Below are 11,781 nucleotides of genomic sequence, written 5' to 3'. Positions count from 1 at the left end.
AAAACCAACTTGGCTGCTGGTCTTCTCCCAAAGAAACATCAAAGACCAAAATCCTGGCCCCATTTGAAGGGGTAGCCCAGCCATATAAAGGAGAATGGGCAGAACATATCTGCAGATAGCACTCTTCAACTACAGACCATAGCTCAGGTTAAGAGGACCCTCATGTGGGCGTCTAGGAAGACTTTTCCAAGCTGGATCCAGTGGGCACTGGGGGATGAGTAGATAAGTAGAGAAAAGCCTATTCATCTAGACTTCAGGTACCTTGACAGATCAACTGTGGCTCCTTCAGGACACACTGGCCTTGAATCAGAACATTAACTCAGAAATGTAAACCCCAGACTGGAGGAACCACCAAATTCCTAAGTTAAAACAGCAAGCAGGACTCAGAGCCTGAAGTGAGAGCATTTACTACCATGAGACAGTGCCAGCTGCTGGGAAGCGCTGACCTGTTATAGTCCCTTCCTTTTTCAGCCAGAGTCTAAATAAACCACTTGAAACTCACTGTTGAATCCATGGCTAACAGGGAAGCCACCCTTTGCCGTTATGTTGGACACAGCAGGCCAGCTCTTGAAAAGAAGCTGCCTTCTACTATTCACAATAGCTGAGACATGGTCATAACCTTAATGTCCATCTACAGATGAATGAATAAAGAAGATTGATATATATATGTGTGTGTGTGACACACACACACACACACACATACATTGTGGAATACTATTTAGCCATAAAAACAATGAAATAATGTCATTTGCAATACATGGATGGACCTGGAGATTATTATACTAAGTGAAGTCAGTCAGACAGGGAAAGACAAATACCATATGATATCACATGTGGAGTCTAAAATATGATACAAATGAACTTATCTATGAAACAGAATCACTGACACAGAAAACAAACTTATGGCTATCAAAGTGGAAAGGGGGTAGGGGAGGGATAAATTAGGAGTTTGGGATTAGCAAATACAAACTATAATATACAAAATAAACCACAAGGGTCTTACTGTATAGCACAGGGAACTATATTCAATAATCTGTAATAAACCATAATGGAAAAGAATATGAAAGAGAATATATATGTATATGTGTAATTGACTTACTTCGCTGTACACCAGAAACTAACACAACATTGTAAATCAACTATACTTCAATTTGAAATAAAAACAAATGAATAAATATGAATAAAAAATAGGAAAAAGTAGGGGAAAAAAGAGAAAACAAGCTTCCTGTTCAATGCCAACCTGTGGATGAGTAGGCAATGTTGTAGGATGATTGGATGAGTAGGATTGAGTAGGATTGTAGGCAATGAGTAGGATGATGATGTTCCACATCAACACACACCTTCACTTCCACTACAGCTTCTGACCAGGTGACCATTTTACCTTCCCTGCAAAATGCTCTCAGCCCTCTCATCTGTGCCCTCATTTTGATACCCTGCAAGACAGCCAAGGCCACCCTTAAACATCCTCTGAGAATAGAGGCTTTTTCATGACCCCTTCTGATGACCCACAACCGTCACATTTATACGTTTTATGTTTTACTTTAATTCTTTTACTGCCATTTAAATCTACCTTAAAAAAATAACAACCAAATGATGGTTCCTCCTAGTTTACCTTCAATATAAAGACAGAAGTCTGATTATAGACACATACTTAAAGAAAATCATTCTTAGTATACTTGTTTTCTAATATCATCATCCAAATCCTTTTGGCTTTTAGTGAGGATCCTTAAAAATCACATTCCTTTTTTTTTCCCCCTGGTCTCATTAATACCCACTCCAATTTCCCTCATTTCTGTCTAACTGGGACCTCCTCAGACAGACTTATCCCTGTGAAGGGCAGCCAGATGTTTAGAAAGTATGACCTCATGGTTCCTCTCCTGTTGACAACTTTGCAATATTGTCATCACTTAGTCATTTTCAGTTCATGGTTTAGATAAGTAGTTAAGGCTATAGCCCAACAAACCTCCTCTGACATTGTTTTCATTAACTGACTGTAATAAGTCAATTCTTGTGCATATTACATTACTGAATTATAAAACTAGCCAGTGCTTCACCCACCTACACTCAGAGTCCAGTTGCTTTTATTTTATTTACTACCTTCAAACTATGATCCATAAAGGCAGTTTTTGTTTTAGTTACAGCTTATAAGGGAGACTCAACATTTTTGAAAATACATTTTGAAATTTAAAAAAACAGAAAAATAAATAAGAGCTGGTTGTTTAACAGAAGCATAACACTCTTGACTTACATCACATTTATGTTAAAAAAAATTAATTGACTTTTTTTTTGTTGTTGTTTTGGCAGATCTATATTATTTTTTTTTCCAGTGTGTTTTGTCATACATTGATATGAATCAGCCATGGATTTAAACGTCTTCCCCATCCCAATCCCCGCTCCCACCTCCCTCTCCACCCGATTCCTCTCGAAACATCCCACCCTCGCCTTCTCCCAGAGAGTTCAAAAGTCTGTTCTGTATTTCTGTGTCTCTTTTTCTGTTTTGCATATAGGGTTATCGTTACCATCTTTCTAAATTCCGTATATATGTGTTAGTATGCTGTAATGTTCTTTATCTTTCTGGCTTACTTCACTCTGTATAAGGGGCTCCAGCTTCATCCATCTCATTAGGACTGGTTCAAATGAATTCTTTTTAATGGCTGAGTAATATTCCATGGTGTATATGTACCACAGCTTCCTTATCCATTCATCTGCTGATGGGCATCTAGGGTGCTTCCATGTCCTGGCTATTATAAACAGTGCTGCGATGAACATTGGGGTGCACGTGTCTCTTTCAGATCTGGTTTCCTCAGTGTGTATGCCCAGAAGTGGGATTGCTGGGTCATATGGCAGTTTTATTTCCAGTTTTAAAAAAAATTAATTGACTTTTAATGAGCACCTACTATGTACATGCACCGTACCTAGACACATCTATACTCACAGAATTTTCAGACCCAGTTAGACATCATACAGATCATAATCCCTTATCTGTAACAATTCTTAAATTCAAAAAGCTTTGAAAGCACAGAAAAATTTGTAATTCATTTGGCGGCAGAGTCTGCCCTGAACTGGTTAGGCTAATTTATATTCTTTATTTATCCACCTTCATGTGAATGTAAGTTTTACTGCCAAAATATCATGCTCAATTATAGGGTGCCACCCGAAACATAGTATAATTTTTCAAATCTAAGAAATTCTGAATTCCAGGCTAATTCTGAATCGATCCCCTTAAAGGCGCTATCATGTTTCTTGCAATATTGTCAATATATCACTTGGTCATTGACTGCTTGGTCATAGTTTATTAAAAAGAAGAATAGAAAAGAAAGAAATTCTGAATTCCAAACACATACCTCCTGTTGCCTTCAAAATAAGGTGACCATGAACCTGATAACTGACATGAAAAAGAAAACGCAAGCCAAAGCTACTCTATCCATTGAGTAGGGGTTGGACAAATGGTGGGTTAGCCCTGTCACTCTCTTTGTTCTCAATAATTCTAAAAACCTACTCTATACGTGACAAGTGAGTGTGTCAAAGCAACATTTAAATTACCTTAGTCCCCTGGGGGGGAAACAATGGTAACAATATAATTGGAATTTTTGTCCCTGTTTTAGTAAAACTTGGGCACCTAAACCTAACTCAATCCAGACAAAGCAGTACTTGGGCATCTCCTCTCTTAAGAGTGGAACATTTCACACTGTTGGCTATTGAATGAAATTTTACTAATTTCAGGTCCTTCTCCAGCTCCAATGTCAGGGATTCCCACCTTACTCACTAAGATGAGGGCTGTTCCTAGTATGAAGTCACCCTCAGAGTAGGGTTGGACATTTGCTGTAGTCATTCATCAAAACTCACCTGTGTTCCCCTTGTCCCCAAAAGACCTGGAAGAGGGGCTTTGTGGTCAACAAAATCCTGCACACCTTTACCAATAACCAGAAACTGCTAAGTGAATTCTAGATTTGTCCGCAGTATATAGTTTGAACAGATAACTCTGTGGTAAAGAATCCACCTACAGTGTAGGAAACACGTGTTCAATCCCCTCCTTGGTCAGGAAGATCCTCTGGAAATGGAAATGGCACCCACTTCAGTATTCTTGCCTGGGAAATCCCATGGACAAAGGAGCTTGGCAGGCTACAGTCCATGGGATCGCAAAGTGTTGGACATAACTTAGCGACTAAACAACAACAAGAAATTTGGTTTGAAGATTCCTGATGTAGTGTATTAACCCATCTCATGCCATGAGGGCTCTACTACTCAAAGACAAAGTTTATTTAGCATAACCTGGGGTTTCTGGAGTACTCACTCCTAGCACAAGGCAGAGCCTGAAGCTACAGCTGGGTTATACTCTAGACCAGGAGAAATCCAATGACAGCCCCAGCGTCCTTTTCTACAGCCCATGAATGCACAGCAGGTTTTACATTTTGAAAGGATTGTAAAACAAAGTATGTGACAGAGACTGTGGCCTGCAAAGTAAAAAAAATTCAGAAAAACACTGCCATTTACAGAAAAAGTTGGCCACCTCGTGCTTTCTCACCTGTGAAGAGAGCAGGACAACTGATGTGCTGACAAGATAAATGCCTCCCTGGATGCTGGTCACACGTACCTGTGGATGGTTTCTTTACAATCCCATCTTTGGACTTTTCAGCAGGATTTTAGAACTAATTGACTCAACCAAGTTTTATTTTCAAAACAGTCCACTGTTCCTCAGTTCCCCCCATCCCTAATAATCAAAACACACACATTGACAAAGGCCTTCGGGTTTCAGACCCCTCACCCAGGGCCTGCCTATAACCCCGCTGCTCCTAGAGCCCAGACTGCACTGTTACCTAGACTACGATACTCACATCGTTTCTCCTAAATGTAGGTTCCAATTGTGGGGGAAATACAAACAGGTAGAAGACCAGCAGCTCATATTTTCTTCTCATTCTTTAGGTTGCCTGTTAAATTATTTTATGGGGACCTCAGTTTCCCTATTCTCCACAGCCTCTTCTCCCGATGATGCCATCATTCTTTCTCTCTCTCTCCCTTCCCTTTCTTCCCATCAAACTCTGCTCTGAGAGACCAAAGATGCCAGAATTTAATGCGTTTCCACCCTTGTCCAATAGAGTGATAGTCAAAGGACTAGACGGTTGACGGTGGTCTCTGAGGCATTGGACACAGAAGTGCTAAATGTGGGACAAGCTGGCCTGATATGGTCTGCTTTCTGTCTATCTACTGCTCATATTCCTCATAAACCTAACACTGCTTCCCTGATAATAACTCACTTGTCATAGAAATGCCTAGAGTCTATGGCTGTACCACCCTGAACACGCCTGATTTCGTCAGTTAAGCAGAGTCAGGCCTGGTTAGTACTTGGGTGGGAGAATGTCTAGAGAGACCCATTCCCTGCTCACTTAGCCCTTTTTGGATTCTTTTAACCCTCCAAGGACAAAGACCCATATCAGACTCTCGGAACAGCACAACAAGTTAGAGGCACAGGTTTTTAAAAGTCCATGGATGTTATCTCTGCTAATGGAAAGGCAGTACAATGACAGGACTTAGAGCCAGGACTCTGGAGCAGACCACCAGAATTCAAATTCCAGCTCTGCCATTTACTTGCTGTGCCACCTGGTCAAAATAACTTAACCTCTTTGTGCCTCGGTTCCTTCATCTATAAATGAAGATACTAACATTACTTACTATATGAGACGGTTACAAAAGATTAAGGACTTCAAATATGTAAAATACCCAGAAAAATTCTTGGCACCTAGAAAGAATGTAAAAAATACCTATTAATATCAATAGTAGTAGTTTGTTCCTCAATCCCATTGTTCTGAGCTCATCTGTTCTTTTCTTTAAAAGGCATGCTATGTGCCAGATACTCTGCTAGGCATGGGAGTTTCAAAGATGATTAAAACCTGGTCCTTGTTCTTAGGCGCTGGTGGATGAGTATGTGAGACAGTCATAAAAACCCTGTTTGGGGGTTACATTGGACAGTAACCCCAATGTGGAGAGAGAGAAAAACCCAATGCTTTATGGGAGCACAGCAGAAGTGTATAGGAGGCCTCTGCAAGTGTGCGTGGGTAGGAAATCAGTGAAGTGAAAGTCGCTTAGTCGTGTCTGACTCTTTGAGACCCCATGGACTGTAGCCTGCCAAGATCCTCTGTTCATGGAATTCTGCAGGCCAGAATACTGGAGTGGGTAGCCGTTTCCTTCTCCAGGGGATCTTCCCAACCCAGGGATCGAACCCAGGTCTCCTGCATTGCAGGCAGATTCTTTACCATCTGAGCCACCAGGGAAGCCAGGAGTAGGGATGAGTCAGGAGTTATCCGGGTACAGTTGTGGGAGATGGAGAAGAGGAGGCAGGCCTGGCAGGCAAAGGCATTCCCAGTAAGAGGAAAGCATACCCCAGGCATGAAGGAAGGAAGAAACAGCCTGGAGTCAATGGGAAGCTGCCAGGAGCCTGCTGAAGGATGAGAAATGCACAAGTGTCCTATCACAGGTGGCCTTTCTATTCCATGTTAAGGAAATTGAGTAACAGGGAATCAGTGAAGGGTTCTAAATGGATGGAGTGGCTGGATTTGCCTTCTAGAAAGATCCCCCTGGTAGGTGTGTGGAGGGATCGATTTAAAGGGTGAGGGACAAGATAACAGGCAGAGAAGATGGTTAGGATGTTATAGTAGGAGTAGTCTCAGAGACAAGAGATGCTATGGGCCACAAACTAGGGTTCTGGTAGTCAAGGTGGTGAAGAGAGATCAGGTCACAAAACTATTCAGGGTACTGATGGTTTAGTGGAAATGGTAAGTTAGAAGAGAGGAGAAGTCAAGAATGACTTCACCTTGAGTGACTAAGTGGATGGTGGGTCTATTAACCAAGAGGGTGATTACAAGAAAAGGAAGAAGTTTGGGGGAAGGAATGAAGATTTCAATGTATTAGAAACACATATCAAGCGCTAAAGCTGTGTTAGCCATGGTGTTAAGTGCTGGAGATGTGATAATGAAGCAAAAGAGACAGGCTTTTTGCTCTCATGGTGCTTTTAGTGCAGTGGAGGAGGCAAATAGCCAGTGAATATTTACAAATAATTAATTTATAATTTATAAATTGCATAATGCTACAGAGGAAAGTGTAGAGTACTAGGCTAAAGGTTAACAAGGAAGCTTCACCTAGCCTGGGGGACATGGGACAGCTTCCCTGAGCAAGTGGCCCTTACATTGATACCTATGGAAGAACAATCAGTAGGCAACAAATGGGGCAAGAGCTTGTACAAGGCCAGCAATAGAGTTCCTAGACACCTGTGAGACCTCCAAGGGAAATGCTTAGCTGGAGGCTGAGTGTTCAAGTCCTAAGGAAATCGTCTGGATTGGAGGTATTTTAGAATCGTCAACGACAAATAGGTGGCATCAGAACCACCAAAAGTGGGCAAGATTATCCCAAAAGAGGCGGTAAGTGGTCAGAAAGGAAGCTGAGGAGGATCCCTGGGGAACTCCTTCCTGGGGGTACACAGGAGGAGCAGCCAGCAAAGACCAAGGGAAGGCAGGAGGTGACCATACCTAGAAGTCTTGGGGGAAAGGATTTCTGGAAGCAGGGAGCAAACAGCAGCATCAGGTACCCAGGGAGTTTAGTAATCCACAACCAGTGACCACAGTGAGAAGAGTTTCTATAAAGTTGTGGGGATGGGAGCCCAGGGACATGGGGAGTGGAATAAATGACAGAAAAATCATAAGTATAGCCCATTCCTTCACAGTGTTTGCTGAGGGAGGGTATGAAGCTTTGAGGGTGGGTAGACAGAGATGTGGGGCTTCCCAAGTGGCTCAGTGGGAAAGAATGTGCCTGCCAATGCAGGAGACAGGGGTTCAATCCCTGGGTTGGGAAGATCCCCTAGAGACAGAAATGGCAACCAACGCCAGTATTCTTGCCTGGGAAATCCCATGGACAGAGGAGTCTAGGGGGCTACAGACCATGGGGTTGCAAAAGAGTTGGACACGACTTAGTGACTAAAGCAACAATAATAACAAGATAGAGATTCAGGGCCAGAGGACAGTTAACCAATGAGAGAAACCTGGGCGTGTCTAGAGGCTCTAGGAAAACAGCAAGAGAGGGAAGGATGACAAATTCAGAAGAGCTTGGGGTCTCCCACGGTGCACACGTCAGCACTTATCATTGGGTCAAAACCTTCCAGACTTGTGACTGGATACTATTTTTTCTCCCTCCACCACAGGGTCCAATTCCAGACTCACTATATCGCTTAGGCCTCAGCTGATTTTGTAGAATTCCCATTCGCTAAGCCAGGCCTGGAAAGCCATGTGGGTAAGAGGGACATTCTTCAAATCACCCCCTGCCCACCCCACCCTCTGGGAATCTGGGAGATAATCGCCACTCCAGGCCAAGGCTCTGCCCTTCGCTAAGTGGAACACGGAGAAACCTGGTATTATTTCCTGGTGAACAAAACAAAAGCGCTACCACACCCCAGAAACTTGCCTACAAATGAGTTCTCTGTGCACAGAGAGGCTGGCTGAGACGGGCGGCTGACATCCTTAGATGGGCCTGGCTCCATGCTCACCACTTTCAGGAAGTGGCGCCCCGTGAAATCATCCTGGGGACCCTGGCCCTTCACTGACTGACAGCAAGTCGCCAGAAAGTAGGCACCTCGCACCACCAAGCTGGCCGAGTGCCAGCAGGGCCTCCTGCGAGTAGCAGGCTCTGTGGAAGACAGGGGTGACCCCCATGTGCCACTAACCAAGCAAAGGACTTCCCAACCAGCAGAATGCTGGGAGGAGTGATAAAACAAAACAGACAAACAGCAGCTTGAAAAAGCAACAAGAGAAGGTGAAAATGTGTGAGACGGACAGACCAACCTTCAAGGAGATGCCAAGGAGAAGAAGAAAAGTCTAGGTGATTCAATGAGGACACCGACACGGGGACCCTGACACACCCCCTAAACACTAATTTTTGAAATATGAAAACAACCCCTTAAACAATTATTCTTTATAGTTAGAGTTGATAGAGATTGTGTTAGATAAAGTATTTCTATCACAAGACATCATGGCCCCTTGTGTCCTAAGACAATGTACCTGGCTGAAGAGAAAGGTAGGCTCTCCTTAAGTAAGTGGCCTCCAAACTTGGATCTTCGATACCGTTCATCTTGCAGCCACTGGGACCACAAAAGTCGAAACACACACATAGACACACGAAACAGAGCCAGCAACTGAGTGTGGTGTCTGAACACCAGCAGGACAGGACGTTCTGAACCCCTCCCACCTTCTCTCAGCAACACCGCCCAAGACTGGAGCGGGACCCCAGCGGGACCCCGGCCGGTGTCACCAAGAGGCCTGCCGGGCTGGACGCTGGGCAGAGCCGCGGAAGCCTTGGCGGAAGCCCAGGCGTGAGGCCTAGCAGATGGCAAGGACACACAGCGCCCAGCGGGCCTCGGAGCCTCCTTGCCTGGTTCGGGGGAGGGAAGAGAAAGCCACGGGCTAATGCTGGGTCTATAGCTTCTACTGGCTCAGCCGGCAAAAAGCAGTGAAGCCAGGGAGGCCGTCTCTCCAGGCACCAGGCTTCGGGCTTCGGGAGCAGACAGGCCTGCTGTTGTTCTACAAGGCAGCTCACCTCCACAGAAACAAGCTTCCCGAGGCTCAGGTTACAAGGTCAGGCCAAGATCCCTCCCTGAGCCTCCTCCCCAGGACTCCGCACAACCGCCACCTGAGAGGGAAGATCCGGAGGCGGGGCTGGGAGGAGCCCACCGCCAAGTTCTTCCCCTCTGCATCAGACCAACCAACTCCACAGACCTGCCTCGGAGCCATCTGCTCAGTGAGCTCAGCACGACGCCCCTCAAGGCTCAGCCAAGTTCAGCCAGGGAGTAAGAGTGGCCAGGCTTTGATGGGAAAATTCAGTCCTGCTGATGGTAACTTTGGGATGCTCTTGGTGAGTCATTTCTCTTACTCACAAAGCCTTCTTCCACTTGAAAAGGAAGAGATTGTACTATCCAACCTGCCTGCCCCCAAAGGATCAGCAGGAGCAAACTTTACAAAGAGAATGGCTTGAGTTTTCTAACCCCTCTATCCCGGGCATTGATGAAAGTGAAAGAGGAGAGTGAAAAAGTTGGCTTAAAGCTTAACATTCAGAAAACTAAGATCATGGCATCTGGTCCCATCACCTCATGGGAAATAGATGGGGAGACAGTGGAAACAGTTCAGACTTTATTTTTTTGGGCTCCAAAATCACTGCAGGTGGTGACTGCAGCCATGAAATTAAAAGACGCTTACTCCTTGGAAGGAAAGTTATGACCAACCTAGATAGCATATTAAAAAGCAGAGACATTACTTTGCCAACAAAGGTCCGTCTGGTCAAGACTGTGGTTTTTCCAGTGGTCATGTATGGATGTGAGAGTTGGACTGTGAAGAAAGCTGAGCACCGAAAAATTGATGCTTTTGAACTGTGGTGTTGGAGACTTGGACTGCAAGGAGATCCAACCAGTCCATCCTGAAGGAGATAAGTCCTGGGTGTTCACTGGAAGGACTGATGCTGAAGCTGAAACTCCAATACTTTGGCCGCTTCATGCGAAGAGTTGACTCATTGGAAAAGACCCTGATGCTGAGAGGGATTGGGGGCAGGAGGAGAAGGGGATGACAGAGGATGAGATGGCTGGATGGCATCACCGACTCGATGGGCATGAGTTTGAGTAAACTCTGGGAGTTTGTGATGGACAGGGAAGCCTGGCGTGCTGCGATTCATGGGGTCTCAAAGAGTCAGACACGACTGAGAGACTGAACTGAACTATCCAGGGCAATGAAAGATTCCCAGGCTTCATGGAATGCCTGTCTATACGAGAATTCAAAACACCTCAGAAGATATGGGCTCTGCCTAGAGAACAGAAGTCCTCAAAATCTGTTCCTTAGCGGGCATGAAAAGGGAGACAACTCACCCCAAGTTTGGTAGAGGCCATAGCCTCGCTGGTACAAGAGATAAAAAGTAAGTTCTACCTGCTGTTGATCTGCTGGAGGACTTGGACCAGTTCACGACCTCTGTGTGCAGGGAACAAAGAGCTTGGTTTTCCTTTGGGACTTGAAGAAAATTTGCCTGTGTTTTAATCTCCTTATCATTTCCCCATACTGTCCAGTGCATCACTTCGGGGGATTAGCACTAGAAATCAGTAGATGAAGAATGGACTCCAAACCAAGTGACTCCAGAATGCTGTGCATGAAACCGCAAAACCCAGCAGGCCTTCTGCAAGGAACCAAACACGCTGGTTTCTGAGGGTACCAGAAAACCAGTGCCATTTTAATCTATGATAAACTCCCAAATGAACTGGGAAAGTCTTTGCTGAGAAACTCTTTATGCGCATTTGTAGCAAGGATTAAACCACAAAGAGAATTCTTCAACTCAGTTGCTGGACCTCAAAGGGAGAAAAAAAATCCAGATTCTAGAAATCATTCGAGATAAATGGAAACTGCCATTCTCTGGAAAATACAAATGCTTTCTTTCTAGCACAAAGGACTTAAAAAAGACATCTAAATTCTTGCCCCAAATTTTCATTTTACTATTAATATGTTGTTTACTATTGCCAAAAATATTGGCCAAATATTTATGTTCAAATTTTTATACATCATTATAGGATCCATTTCTAGTAGAACCTTGGATACATTGGTCCTTTCACCCCTTATACCACGTAATGAGATTAACTAAAAATTAACAAATTTGCTAAAGAAAAACCAACTTATATGACAATAGCAACTATCATTTTTGCTCACCTCCCATTTGCCATCTGACACACATTTTTATCCAGTCCATAGTGCAATCCTATCTGCAAGGTAG

The sequence above is a fragment of the Dama dama genome, chromosome 12 (genome assembly GCF_033118175.1).
Source record: "Dama dama isolate Ldn47 chromosome 12, ASM3311817v1, whole genome shotgun sequence".
Lineage (NCBI taxonomy): Eukaryota > Metazoa > Chordata > Mammalia > Artiodactyla > Cervidae > Dama > Dama dama.
Note: the sequence above shows the minus strand (reverse complement) of the source record.